Raw genomic sequence first — 14,035 nt, forward strand, 5'->3', positions numbered from 1 at the left:
CTTCTATGTCTGTCTGTGGGTGAATTTATGAATCAATAATCCAAATTACCTCATCATATCAACAGACATGTTGTTTAGTCCTGCAAAATTTTGAAGACCCCACAGAGGCCAAACTGGCTAAAAATGGAAGTTTAAGCTCCAAACTAAATATTGATATAACTGGCTGATTGTGTGATACACTACCCTTGTTCTGTGTTTGGGATGTGTGGTGTCTTTTGTATCTCGTTCACTTGTTTATTCCGCACTGGTGTCTTCCTCACCTGTACCATGGGACCAATTACTGTGAATAATGAGCTGGTGTCTTGTAATAACCGGCTGACATTGTAGGTGGGTGACTTGCTGCACTGATGTTTGCCTCCAGGCAAATGAGAGCTAAAGAGTCCAATTCATCCAGAAGGATGTGAGGAACCGCTTGGAATATGTATGTATCTATGTATCTATGTATCTATGTATCTATCTATCTAGCTATCTGTCTATCTATCTATCTATCTGTGTGTCTGTCTGTCTGTCTGTCTGTCTGTCTGTCTGTCTGTCTGTCTATCTATCTATCTATCTATCTATCTATCTATCTATCTATCTATCTATCTATCTATCTATATGTCTGTCTGTCTGTCTATCTATCTATCTATCTATCTATCTATCTATCTATATGTCTGTCTGTCTGTCTATCTATCTATCTATCTGTCTGTCTGTCTGTCTGTCTATCTATCTATCTATCTATCTATCTGTCTGTCTGTCTGTCTGTCTGTCTGTCTGTCTATCTATCTATCTATCTGTCTGTCTATCTGTCTTTCTATCTATCTATCTATCTATCTATCTATCTATCTATCTATCTATCTATCTATCTATCTATCTATCTGTCTGTCTGTCTGTCTGTCTATCTATCTATCTGTCTGTCTGTCTGTCTGTCTGTCTGTCTGTCTATCTATCTATCTATCTATCTATCTATCTATCTATCTATCCATCCAGTACATTCCTGAAAAACTCCTGAAAGCAGTGTAAGCAGTTGTTTATTGTTATTATAAAATGGCAAATGCAGTCCCATGCCTTTATGTAACATTGACTCACTCACTCTATGCAAATCCAAAAGACTATGAGAGAACTCTATGGCTTCAGCCTTTTACTTACTGAAAATATTCATGTCAATAACAGATCACGCATCTTTTACTCATTTTCAGAACTTAAGGCCTTGACCTCCCATCCCCAAGTGAGTACTGCTGTCTAAACACGTACATTAACATATAGTCTGGAATCAATATTTAAGTGTGAATAAAGCCTTATATGTCCACAGTACAAAGCTTGTATCTGGGGATACTACAGTAGCTGTCTCAAGTGGAAAGATCAATTGGAATAAATCCTGCAATGTTTGTTTTTTTTAGTAGGGCATGTTTTATGAAGTGTATTGGCACAGCATGTAATACGTGGATAATTGGGTTACGTTCAGGTCAAAACAAGGCACATACACACAGGGACACCTGCACACACAATGCACCTCACGCACTCACAAACACACTCAATATCATACTCTGAAGATCTGTATAAGTAGCCAATGCCAATCTGCTATGTCACCATAGCAACCTACAGTGAATCACGCTGCTGCTGTGGCCTTCTTGTCAAGAAACCGAGCTGACCACGTCACCAGGACACATACGCTCCTTATTGCACGTTCAGACTTATTTGAAGAATGTTGCCATGGTTACCTGCACACAAAACATTGCCATAGTCACTTTGTGTTTTAACCAACAAACTACTCGACTAACGTGTATAAACAAACTGTAAGAAAAACAAGAAAAAATAAGTCTTCCCCAGTGTGCACTCACGTCTCACGTCTGCAAGCATGCTTAAGTACTTTTTTTAAGATGCTATAAACATGGGCTTTTCAATGATTTGCGATTTTTTTTTAATTCAGTTTGGACAAGTGGGTCTACTGAAATGGGGACAGCCGTCCTTTCATCACCTCACCAATGCAGCTGCTGTTCTTGTGTTCCGCCGGTCTCCATCTCCAGCTGCGACACCACATCCCCATACATTATCTGTCACACTCCTCCGTGAGAATCGTCCTCCTACTTTTATATCACCGCACGCTGCTGGGAGAACCTTCTTCTTCTCCTGACAGGTGGGAGCATATGAAAGAGTTTGTGAAAGTAAGCTCATGGGAAAGTGGGGAAATGATTGATCAAAATATGAGGGAACTAAGAGCCCAGAGAATGGATTTATGCTGGTAAACAATAGTTAAGGAACAACTGTTTCAGACTTGCATCAGGAGTCCCTTGGGGAGGAAAGCGACGAGGGAAAAACAAAAATACAGAGGACAGGTAAACGTAGCCTCCTTTGTTATGAATCTCTTGCATCGCTGGCAGACAATTTAAAGTATTCTTAAAGTATAGTATAGTATATATATATATATATATATATATATATACGGATAAACACTGCCATCACTCATGGAGAATGAAGAAACATACAGGCATGCAGGAAGACGCCGTTACTTTTTGCGAGGGAGGGGGTCAACAAATATCAAGTTAAAAAAAAGAAAAGAAAAGGTTTAAGACGTTTTATTTGTCATAAAATATTAAGTAAATACAGACACACATTTGTTGATGTTGCCATATACTGTAGCAACACTGTACGGTTATGGAATTAAAGAAAATAGTGTGTGAATTAATCGGATTACAGTCTGAATATGCCCCAGTAGCATCAACAGTTAGCCATGCAACTGATATTAAAATGTAAACAACAGAATACTGGTCCTAGAGTGCTGCAGCAGCAGAGCAGTGAATCTTGCAGTCCACAGCTGCCGACAGAACTGGTGCTGTGGGACATCTGCTACTCCTCCCAGCCTCATTCTGAAAAAATGTGTGAAACATTATCATATGCAATTGGGAAAGCACTCAAAGTGCATTATTATAGAAAACTGGAAGACCAACATGCAGACTGGCAATGGTAATCATAATGGTACAATAAACATGAATTAGTAAACAAATTACAGTACCAACGTACAGTGAATAGTGAACTTACCTCGGTTATTGCTGAGAATGTAATTTTCCTATTGAAAAATATCAAGAAAATGTACTTTTTGATGATTTTTTTAGGACTAAAATGGTGAGGCCCATACAGATGCAAAAAATCGCCTCAAAATCACCTCCAGATACCCTTACATCTCAATGGACTACATCCTCAACAGAAAAGTATGTTGAGTGTGTGGATGGAACTTGACTTTTTTTCTCCAAAATTTATATCACGATTGTGACCTATCATTGTTAAGTCAGCAATTGGTATGGATTTTAATGACTTAAATTTTTTTTGTTTTGATTTTGAAACAACATCTCATATATATATATATATATATATATATATATATATGTCACAGTCGTGCAGCCTAAACAAGCCAGGCTGCAAATATGAAGCCTAACGTAGTAACTACTTTACAAAGCAGATGGCAGACACCTGTAATTTCAATATAAACTATATTTGTGTGAGTTAATAGAGGTTGCCAACCAGTCGGCTAGCTGAGGGAGATAGTAGATGTAGTAGGAGCATAACAAAGAACAAGAGGGCCAATTTCACTGACTAATACTCTGAAGTATATGAAGTAGTTTAGTGGAACCATTGTCAAAAGGAAACAAGGCTTATTGGCAACTGCAGTAAACATCAATGATGATGTCCAGCAATCATCATTGTTGAAAATATTTCTTATCCACAGTACCTTATCCACCTTTTCACTCATAGTTTTCAAGATACAGAATTTGGAATGTTGATATCATTGTTGAATATTTCATTGAAAAGAACTAATGGGTTAAGAGAGGTAAAACACAGACACACAGAGAAAGCAGACAATGTTTGAACCAAGCAAAAGAAAAAGACCCGTCTCTCCGCGACTCCCACTGGTCTTCTCTGTGACAAGCCTTATCGCTTTAATGTTCTCCATATTTCTTGCCATTACTCACACCTTCCTGCATCCCCATCCTAGCCTCGGTCTTCATTCATCTGCTGTCACACACTCAGTCCTTACCATTCTTCCAATCTAATCTTCAGCTGTTTTCCTCAGCCCATCTGACAGAGGAGTTTCTTTGTCATTTGACCTCTGCCTGTGCTTCAGTCAACATGTCTTTCAGCAGAAACTTCCAGAGGTCTTGAAGCAAGGTGCATTTTGCCAATGTCTGGCGTGTGAAAAACCTCTTCTGTTCTGCAAGAAGCCCACCAATACACCATCTGTGCAGGCTAGATGACACAGACAGGTGGAATACCGTCATAAAAAAACAATAGTTTTATTCGACCATGAGGTGATTTCCTTCATGATTTTTGGCAGTCTAGTTTTGCTGATGCCTCCTCTACTAGGACAGTGATCAATGAGCTTCATCCTGTGCAGTACTCACCAGAACTCACCAGTTTTGCTTTGGATTCTGGAGACAATTTCTATCTTAATAGGCTTGTATTTCCATGTGGATCTTGCTCTTGTGGATTCGTCTTTGATCAAGTGTCACTGAACTGCCTTTACATTTTGCTGCTTGCCGCAGTGTAAGTGCCTCTGCTCCTGGGCGACCCACAACATTCACACATTTTTAGTGTCAGTAAACAGGTTTTCATGTTGCTAAATCTCAGTGAATTGTGAGTAAGTGTATGTGGAATCATATTTTTAATCTTCACCCTAATCTTGGTCCTGGAAAATCCAAGGGGTTATTATGAAACTGAACTGCCAGATTCAATAGAAGTGGAAACGAATCGTCCAGAACGCATGTCGGGTTTGTGAAACTACTCACATTGTAATTAATGCGACACATGCACAGGCTGCTGCGAGAGTTCAGGGAAAGGTGTGATGTCATCTTGTGTAAATAGTATAGTTAAGATTTCTGGTTCTCACCTGAACTCTTGCGTGACTATATGAAAGCAGACAACGTTGTTTTACCAAAATGGTTTTCAGTTGTTAGAGGGGATCAAACCACCATCTCCAGCTTTAGCTAGATCACCTAAACAAAGGGCTCCTAAAATCTTTCCCCAAATGGCCGGGGTGGTGAAGGTATTTGTTTTTGATCCAACCAGACTAGCACACATTGTTGACCCAATTAGGAGTTGCTTGTTTCTTGTTTCAAACTTCATGGATCCACTATTTAACCATGGATTACTATTGTGTTGAAAGATGAAGAAGTGTGTTTCTGGCTGACATGTTTTGTCCTAAACATCATGGTGCAATGGCTGCGTATTGACTTTTTCAAGTGAGAGTGCAGAAGCTTCTAGTGAGTCTTATTTGTAGTGCATATGCCCCGAAGTACAGTCCAGTCCTTGATATTTGTGAGTTGAGACCACATCGTTCATATTTGTTGTCCTTGTTGCTCTTTTTATCGGGAAACAGATTTTTTTCTGCTCAAGTGGATAGAGCAGAGAAAATACAAAGATCATAAAACATTTGATTTTGAAGCAAAACTTATATGTTGGGATGTGAGATGTGAATTCTGAAGAAAAAAAGGCACAATAGGACCCCTTTTAGAATGAATATTCAGGTATGTGCACATACAATACACTCAGTGGTCAGCACATTCGCGGAGCAGGCAGAGAGCGATACAACTGGAAAGGAAAACAACGTGGAGGTAAGAACACGTGCACGGCAGAGATAGAAAACAGTGAGAACGCAAACAATGTGGAGGGTAAACTGCCATGAATAATACTGACTAAAACACAACCACCAAGAAACAAATATATCAAGAGATAGAAAAAGAATGTGTGGTCCATCTGGCACAACAGAGATGAAACAAGGTGCTTAAATACTAGTGCCAAATTGTGATAGAATATTTGATAAATTGATAAGAAAACAGAAAAATGAGGCAATGGCAATTGAGAGGAGAACATTTAAACTGAAAACAGAGGAGGTTTATAGTGCAGCGAGGAGCAAAATATGTCATATATCTTTGCAACATTGTTTTATACACTTTGTGTGCTAAGTCATTGGAAACATTTGCCATGTTCCAATCTTTGTGAGTGAGCAGACAGTCAGTGCACTATGTCTAACATCACATTGAAGGCATTCCTGATGTAAACAGTCTCTCTTGGTTTGTAGATTGTCCTCGGCTTCTGCGACTAGAATAAGTGCGTTTTGCAAATGAGATCTCACAGAAGGATCCTGAACCGAATATTACAGGAGACTGAACCTCTTCTAAGACTGAAAGTGGACTGTATTTGTTGGTTAAAATAAGCCTATGTTGAAAGAGGAGGAAAGGTCAAATGAAAGGGATAATGGTGTTAAACATCAAGCTAAAACATTTGTGATGTAAAGCACATTGCACTGTAAGCACACTGACAGGCAGACATGTTCACAGCCATTAAGGATCTGAATCTGTTTGAAATTGAGAAGGAAAATAAAGACTTGCATCAACGTGACGGGACACCCAAAATGACAGTTGTTCTCTTGGGGAAAGATTTCTTTGACATGTAGGTTGACTTTTCGCAGGCCTAAGGTCATAGATGTACAAAGGAGGTCGTGGCTGAGGAGGATGATTGCTATCTGATCTGCCATCCTGACACTGGGCCTCACTGTTGGGCTTATAAACAGCCAGACAGAGTGTTAAGTCAGAGAATAAAATGGTGCGCAGAGATTTCACACTGACTAAGGGGGCAACTAGAGGGCTTTGAAATTCAAAGTGTTCAAACTTGCACACCACAATTCTTAAAGAATGGTTCTGATGTCAGATGTATGGTCAGGGTGGGTACAATAGTCATGAACATTAGGGTTGGAAAGTCGTTCATAAGCACTCAACAGAATGTCTGTGAACTTTTCCCCCACCAGGAAAAAGACAATGGCAGATGTGGAGATGTTGCTTATACGGCGCCTGTGTCATTGCTGAGCTCTGTAAATGCAAACACTGCATGACCGAGAGAGGACACAACATGAACAGCCAATAAACGACACCTAATCTTTTGAAAACGCAATGCAGCAACAAAAATATATCACTTATCCAAACGTAATCTACAGAGAGTAAAGTACCAAATAATAATAATGTATGACATCGCACAAAAATAGTAACAGAATGCAAAATAAATAAATAAACAAAGCAGCTCGCAACAGCAGGAAACTTATGTTTGGAGAATCTGATTCAATGATGCCTCAGAGCTTAGTCCTGCCAGTAGAATACGTGGCCTCTCTAAAGGAGGAATGACCACCAAGAACAGGCTGTAACCTTAAAAGTACTGGCTCTCTCACAGCCATCAGGATGACCCCAAACTGCAAGCTGCGGCCACAGCATCTGTGAATGAATTTGTAACCATTCCAAATGATGAAATACAGTCTGTTTTTCCCCCATTATTATTAATATTATTATTATTATTGTTATTATTATTATTACTTTTACTTTACTTTTTGTTTTATCTGATGCTTTTTGTTTTAGGTAGTTAGGTAAAAATTAAATGAGAGATTTCAAGAATTCAGCACAGTCCCACCATCATAGTGAATATGAATATCAAAAGCTTGGGAATCATGAATAATTCAGTTCCTGAGAGGGCGAGGGATTTCAACGATGATGATAATGTGATGTTTGCTGTCATGTGACACCATTAGCTGAATTTTTAGTGGGAGGCAAAACAAATTACGCTTGATCGCGGCCTCAGTCCAAAACAGTATAAATAAAAACACGCATGTCCACGTAGTTGCAAAATAGAAATAATCGTGCAAGAACAATAATACTGAACATTATAGTGAAATTTGTTTTTGCTTCTTCTAGCTGGCCTCACGTTGAACGTGACTTGTACGCGTCCTGTGATTGGATACTCAAACCGTCATTTCAGGACTAACCGCTACTCATTTCTCGCTCTCGGAAGCCTGTGGCTTAAACCTTGGAGGATATTTATGGGCAAACTGGCTTCAGAGCAATGAAACCACAGATGTTTTGTGATATTCCAGCGTGTATCACACTGCTTTCCGCCTATGCATTTCCCCGGCATCTACAGCCACACAGACGAGAAAACCAGGCAGAGAAAGTGCGCCATTTCAGGCTCAGCACTTGGTGAGTGCAAACGTTTGAGATATTTATTTTGTTCATGTTTAACATGTTAATAACGCAGCGCAGTGTGATTCTACTCCGAGATGTTTCTTGTGCCGCTATCTGCAAACTCTGGCCATCTTATTGGAGACTCAAAAACTTTGTGTAAACAAAATTTGGGAGATTCTCAAAAGCAACCTATACGGATGCAATCATCCCATTGAATGGGTGGTTTACAAAGTGCATATCACCTATTCATATGGACCAGTAGACTCCTCCTATACCTAAAGGCTGTTATCACCCATTCTATGAGGGCTTCCTAGTTGGTTCAAAATTCTATAACCAGGCTCTTCAATGCTGCCAGCCTGTCTTTCAAGCCATTCTACCAAGGTCATCTAACTTGTTATGAACTTGGGATGTGTAGTTATTTATGCTACCTCGTAAGATCCGGTCTAGATGGCCAAAATGTTTTTGACACAACATCATAATTGACTGGATGCAACCAATATGGCAATGTTTTATGACAACATGATATCCTCCAGCTGCATTATTAAGGAAACAAAAAACATGTGTTTTGTGACCTATAATTCATTGCAACAAAATACTCCCTACTCTACCATCTAGGACACACAGTCAGAGCCTACTGACGTATTTGAATTATAAAAAAAATAACTGTATCAGGGGCCAAACATGACAAACCAGTAAAAGTGAACTTTCACTGATGTATGCAAGTTATGGATAACAATCTTAGGACTTTTTTCAACTGCTGCTGTCGCAATAATCAATCCCTGCAGGAGTTTTACTATGATTGTGGAGGCCAAAAATGCCTGATTTGGGGGTAGATTATTTTTTAAAATTAAAAAAAATTATCATTTATGATTTTGGAACAACATTATGGAAATGAGGACACGCGAAATCTGCACAAGAGCAGAGATTGATGGACGTTTGAATGAGAGGTAGAGGTGTGGAATGTTTGCGTGTTGGTGACTGGAGTTGTTCAGTGGCACATTAATACAGAGACTTAATACAGTAACTGGTGATACGTTCTACAGGTTCGGCATGAAGAGTGTCAGAAATAGCATCAAAAGCAGAGGTGGGTGATTCAATTTCTTCAGCCTCTCGGTTATATATTGCGGCCGTTGAGAGGGGCCGTCAAACCCAAAGAAAGAAGGGTAAGAGAAAACTGGAAATAAAAATTAAGTGGTGACATCATGTGTGATGATGAATTACACTTTAAAAATGCACAGAAAATTTAGGCTTGTTGTGTTTTACTTCATTTAAACCACATTCTATTTACAGATTCTCGATGTGTCTCATACATTTCAGAATCTACTTTCAATTCTGATGTATTTTAAGGGACAAGAACTACAATTAACAGCAACAATTTAGAAAGTATAGTCAAATGAGCGAACAAATGAGGTATGTTTCAGTTGCATAACAATGAACTAAAAACAATGCACAAGACAAAAATGTTAGAGACAACAACAATGTCCGCTTTATGGTTTTACTCTGACCACAGTCAAAGGGCCACACTTTGCTCGGTCTGATGAAGAGAGATGGATCACGTAGTCAGCCATGTTCATTTACATCTGCCTTGCATCGTGTTGGGGTGGTGGTGTGCGACACTAGTGAGTTCTGCCTTTCTGTTCTTTCTATTATACACCTAAATAATTCTAATTTGGTTCACATTGGAATTGCAATCGTTGACGGTAATATTTGGGGGCAAATGTGAACATTTCACGTCACAAATGATTTGCTGTGTTCGCTGCAGTTCAGCTTCTCCACTTCTGATCCACGTCCCTGGGCCTCATTACGCTCTGAGAGGTAATTGGTGCTTCAAACTGGTGTAGTTCTCTGTACTTGGACTGTTTCAACTGAATTTCCACCGAACTGTCAGAACTAGGAAGCCTGTTCAACGAAAATTTGCTTGAAACATATTTACATCCCAATATGGGATACCTACTAATAATATTTTTAGATACAGTGGTACCTCAGTTTTTGAACGTCCCGGAATTCGAACAAATTATAGTTCTAACAAAAATTCCAAGATTTTTTTGCTTCGGATTCCGAACAAAAATCCAGAACTCGAACGCCCCTGAAAAAAGCCAGAAAAACATAACATGCTCGGACCGATCAGCTGACCCACGACGCGCTTTGTTACTGTGTATAACGCAGCCTCTGTATGCAGACGTGTCCCGTTAGCTACATTTACTGACTGTTTTTTCTTCATACTGAGGTGTAAAACCTTTCCTGTCTCCGCACTGGACCGTGGTAGAGTGTCACAGGAGAGGTAGTCGCTCTCCACACCTCCGAGGCTGGAGCGCACACTCCAGGGTTTGATGTCCTGTTGTCGGCTAGGAAATAGGAAAAATCGATTCAGATTTCGAACAAAACGCTTCTTGAACGGCCGTCTGGAACGGATTGTGGTCGAGAACCAAGGTACCACTGTACTTCCAGATTAGAAACTTCATTTCACACAACTGTCCTTCAAAGCCATTTCATTAGTTCTGTGATGACCTGGTCACCTCCAAAATAAATAAAGCTGGGAGATATATTAGAACTCTATGATCACACTATAAGTCTGCATGACGAATACAATTTGAAACTGAAACTGCCTGGCAAAAAGACTACAACTTAGCAACACTAGGTGGGAGTTGGTGACAATCTCTCAGTCTCATGCGTTTGACTTTCCCTTATGAGTTCATGGGATTGATTTGACTGACAAGACTGTTGCATGTTATACCCAGAATAGTTAGAATAATAGTTAGAAGATATGTTCTTTCTCCAAAAATACTGGCTGAATTACTTAATCTTAAAACAACCCACTCATACCAATCCTTTGGAGCCAGGTCGAGAACATACCACCAAAAACACAGTTACCTTTTTAATTGTGAGACATTGCCCACTTTTATGTTGGAAATCACCAAAACTTAGTGCCAAAGACAATATTTCCATCAGTTGCTTCCCTGATTTTGTCACAGAAGTTACCGTAAATTGTCTTATCTGGCTTTTTATCATCCAGAACTGTATTCAGTCTCTGATCTCTGCCATACCAACAATGAGGGGTGGTCAGACAACCCAGTCCCGCTGAAAAATGCACAATACCAACGGTGGTCCAGAAGCTCAGCACAGATGAATAAATAAAAACATTTTAGAGGAGAAGATCGACCCTCACAATGGCTGGAGCCCACGTTGTTGTTATGAACTTGCTGTGTGCACAGCAGGATTTCTAGTCTAGCTGACATGCACAAACCCATTGGTTCCGGCACCAGTTCCAACTCCAGCGTTTAGGCTAATTTCAAAAGTTGCCAGTGTCAGTCATGCCGCCGCTGTGTAAATGAGCACAAAGATGTTAGATTCAGTCGGGGCGGTGCTGTTTACACAATGTTTTCATTTGTGCACTTTTAACATATGTATTTCTCAAACAATAATTCCTACAGAATCACCTGAATAAAGTTTTGTCAAAGTGTGTATGTGCAATGCTATACATTCCGGGGAAAAAAAGTAAAGTCTCTGCTGTGCTGCTGCAGATATGTAGAGTATATACCGTACGTAGCTGTTTGTTTTGTCATTTTATTATATTTACTATTATTTCAATCGGCAAGATTACATTTCAACTTGACATTGAGAGCATTCATTAAATGTCAAAGTCTGAATAAAGTGCTGAGAGAACTGGAGGGTGCTTTGAGGTAAATGAGAAAGCAGAGATCAAATAGTGTTTTAGCTGGAAGCAGGAGGCACTGCTTCATTGGTTTAGGAGAAATAACAATCTTCAGGGAGGAAACAAATGGCATTCTGGGGGCAGCATGCTACCTCAGTTTGTCCCTGATGGAAAAATAAAGACAACACTCAAGCCTTGAATAATTTCACCAGTGGGGCAGACTTTCAAACTCACCGCTCTGTATCATAATATACTGCTTTTGAACTCAACCTCGCAAGTGGTCTATTCGCACAAAGACTTAATTTTGATTCTATAACAGGAACAGAACTAAAATGAAATAAACTAAAGTAAACTTTAACTTAACTTAAAACGTCAAATAACCGCCACCCATTGAGAATTTGCCATCCTTTCAGATTGGAAGGAAAAATTACTTTGCTGGGCAGGTACAAGGATTAAAGGAGATTACAGCATTTTTTGAAAGACATAAGGACCTATAATCCAAACTATTCTGTCAGCTCTTGCTCACCAGCAAATGTAATGCTCAGAGACTAGATTTAAAATGAGGAGCGAATAGTCATCTAAGGAGAAGTAGAATTTTTTGTCAATTCGAAGTTGTGTTATGTGAGGTCAACCTGCAAGAAAACAATGACAATTTCCCAATAATATGTTACGTATTTCAGCTTCCATGACTGGTAGTTTTACCAGTTTCCCCAATACCTGCATGTAACAGATGCCATTTTGCAGTTTTGGATGTTCCATTGGGCACCAATACAATACAGGAAAAAACCTTGAATCTTTGGAACATCTTAAAAAAGACACGATTCCTTTGTGAAAAGACTTCATCAATCAGATTATTCTTATCTTTTATCCATTTCCAGTGTTGCCACAGTTACTGTGAGATAACTGATTACTCCCTAAAAAAGGCAGTTCCTTGACTTTACTTGAATTTAAAAGTAACTAAGTTAGATTACAAGTTACTTGTCAAGTTACATTTGACAGCCGACTACAGCTCTCATTGTCTAAACAATATTTTTTATGTCAGTTCTGAGGTTGGAGTTTTTGGGCGTTGTTTTTTTTAGCACAATCTCAGTTATATGAATGTACAGTCAATGTTTTGCTTTGACACACTCGACCACATTGGAGAAATTGATCACAAAAATCACACACAAAAAGCAACAAGAATGAAAAACAAAAAGTGATATATTGTCATTCTTTTTATTATTATTTTGCTTTTTTTTTACTACAAGACAAAGGTTTAGTAAGTCTCAGTGTGTCACATCTCCTATTGGCCACCTGGAGTCAGTAGTTGCACTTAAATGGCTGCTGTTACTTGCCTCTACGCACCGTCGCACCGAGGATCATTTTATTTCTGAGTTTCAAGAGAAAATGCAACATCAGTACAACACATCAATGCTGTTTCTTCCTGCACCAAAAAAAAAATCTTTAAAAATCTATTATAAGTGTTGTTTAACGTGACCTATCAAGAGGATTTTTAAAAACTGGTACATAGTTTTTTGAGCCCGCACTTTCGATACATTTGCGAGGCTACTTTATTTCACTCTCTATAACCAGTGATTTCTACGCGTTGGTGGACCCTGTAACGTTAATACCGTCATCTGTAGCAGACACTCATTCAAAGTAGTGGCTGTATTTTCAGCTAGAAGCGTGCATCTCTCTCCTCACGCCTCTGTTATTTACTGCCATGTAGCCGGCAGCTTGACACGTGAGCTGCCCGCCTGTTGAAAAAGTGACTGGCGTATTCCGCACACGACGTCATGCCCAAAGACGCTGTTGTAAAAAGCAAATGGCAATATTTTGCTTCCCGACAATGTCAACAATAGTAACGCCCGATAACTTAGTTAAGTAACTTTAATTTGATGACTTTGTTTGAAATAGTAATGTGTCAGAATACTTGTTACTGAAAAAGGTTGTGATATAAGAGCATCACTGGTGGTGTTGCCACAGCAAAACTGCTTCCTGTCAGGTGCATCCTCCCTACTCACTCCCCGTCAGCGTTTCTTGGTCTGTTGATAGGTACTTCCATTCGCAGCCTTATTATTCATTTGCATGTTGTCTTACTGAAAAACAAATAAACAAAAAAATGAACTGTCTTCGATAATTATGTCCACAATAAGGGCTAGGACTCAAAAATGTAACACCTTTTTCACAGAGTATGTTTTTCAAAACATTATGGTTATGATGTGGCATCATCACGAAACATCCCTGGTGAGGGAGAGATGTTGCTGACGTGCGGAAAATTAAAGTTTCTCAAGTGTTAAAAAACAAATAAAATGTGATTCATTGATGAGGTTTCATGTCAGAGTATTGAAGGGTTGATGTGGTTTCATGAAACAGTGTCCTGATTTTCAGAGGCCACTAATTCAAAGAAACCTCACACTTTGTCTAA

This window comes from Synchiropus splendidus, chromosome 13, assembly GCF_027744825.2.
Source record: "Synchiropus splendidus isolate RoL2022-P1 chromosome 13, RoL_Sspl_1.0, whole genome shotgun sequence".
Taxonomy (NCBI): domain Eukaryota; kingdom Metazoa; phylum Chordata; class Actinopteri; order Syngnathiformes; family Callionymidae; genus Synchiropus; species Synchiropus splendidus.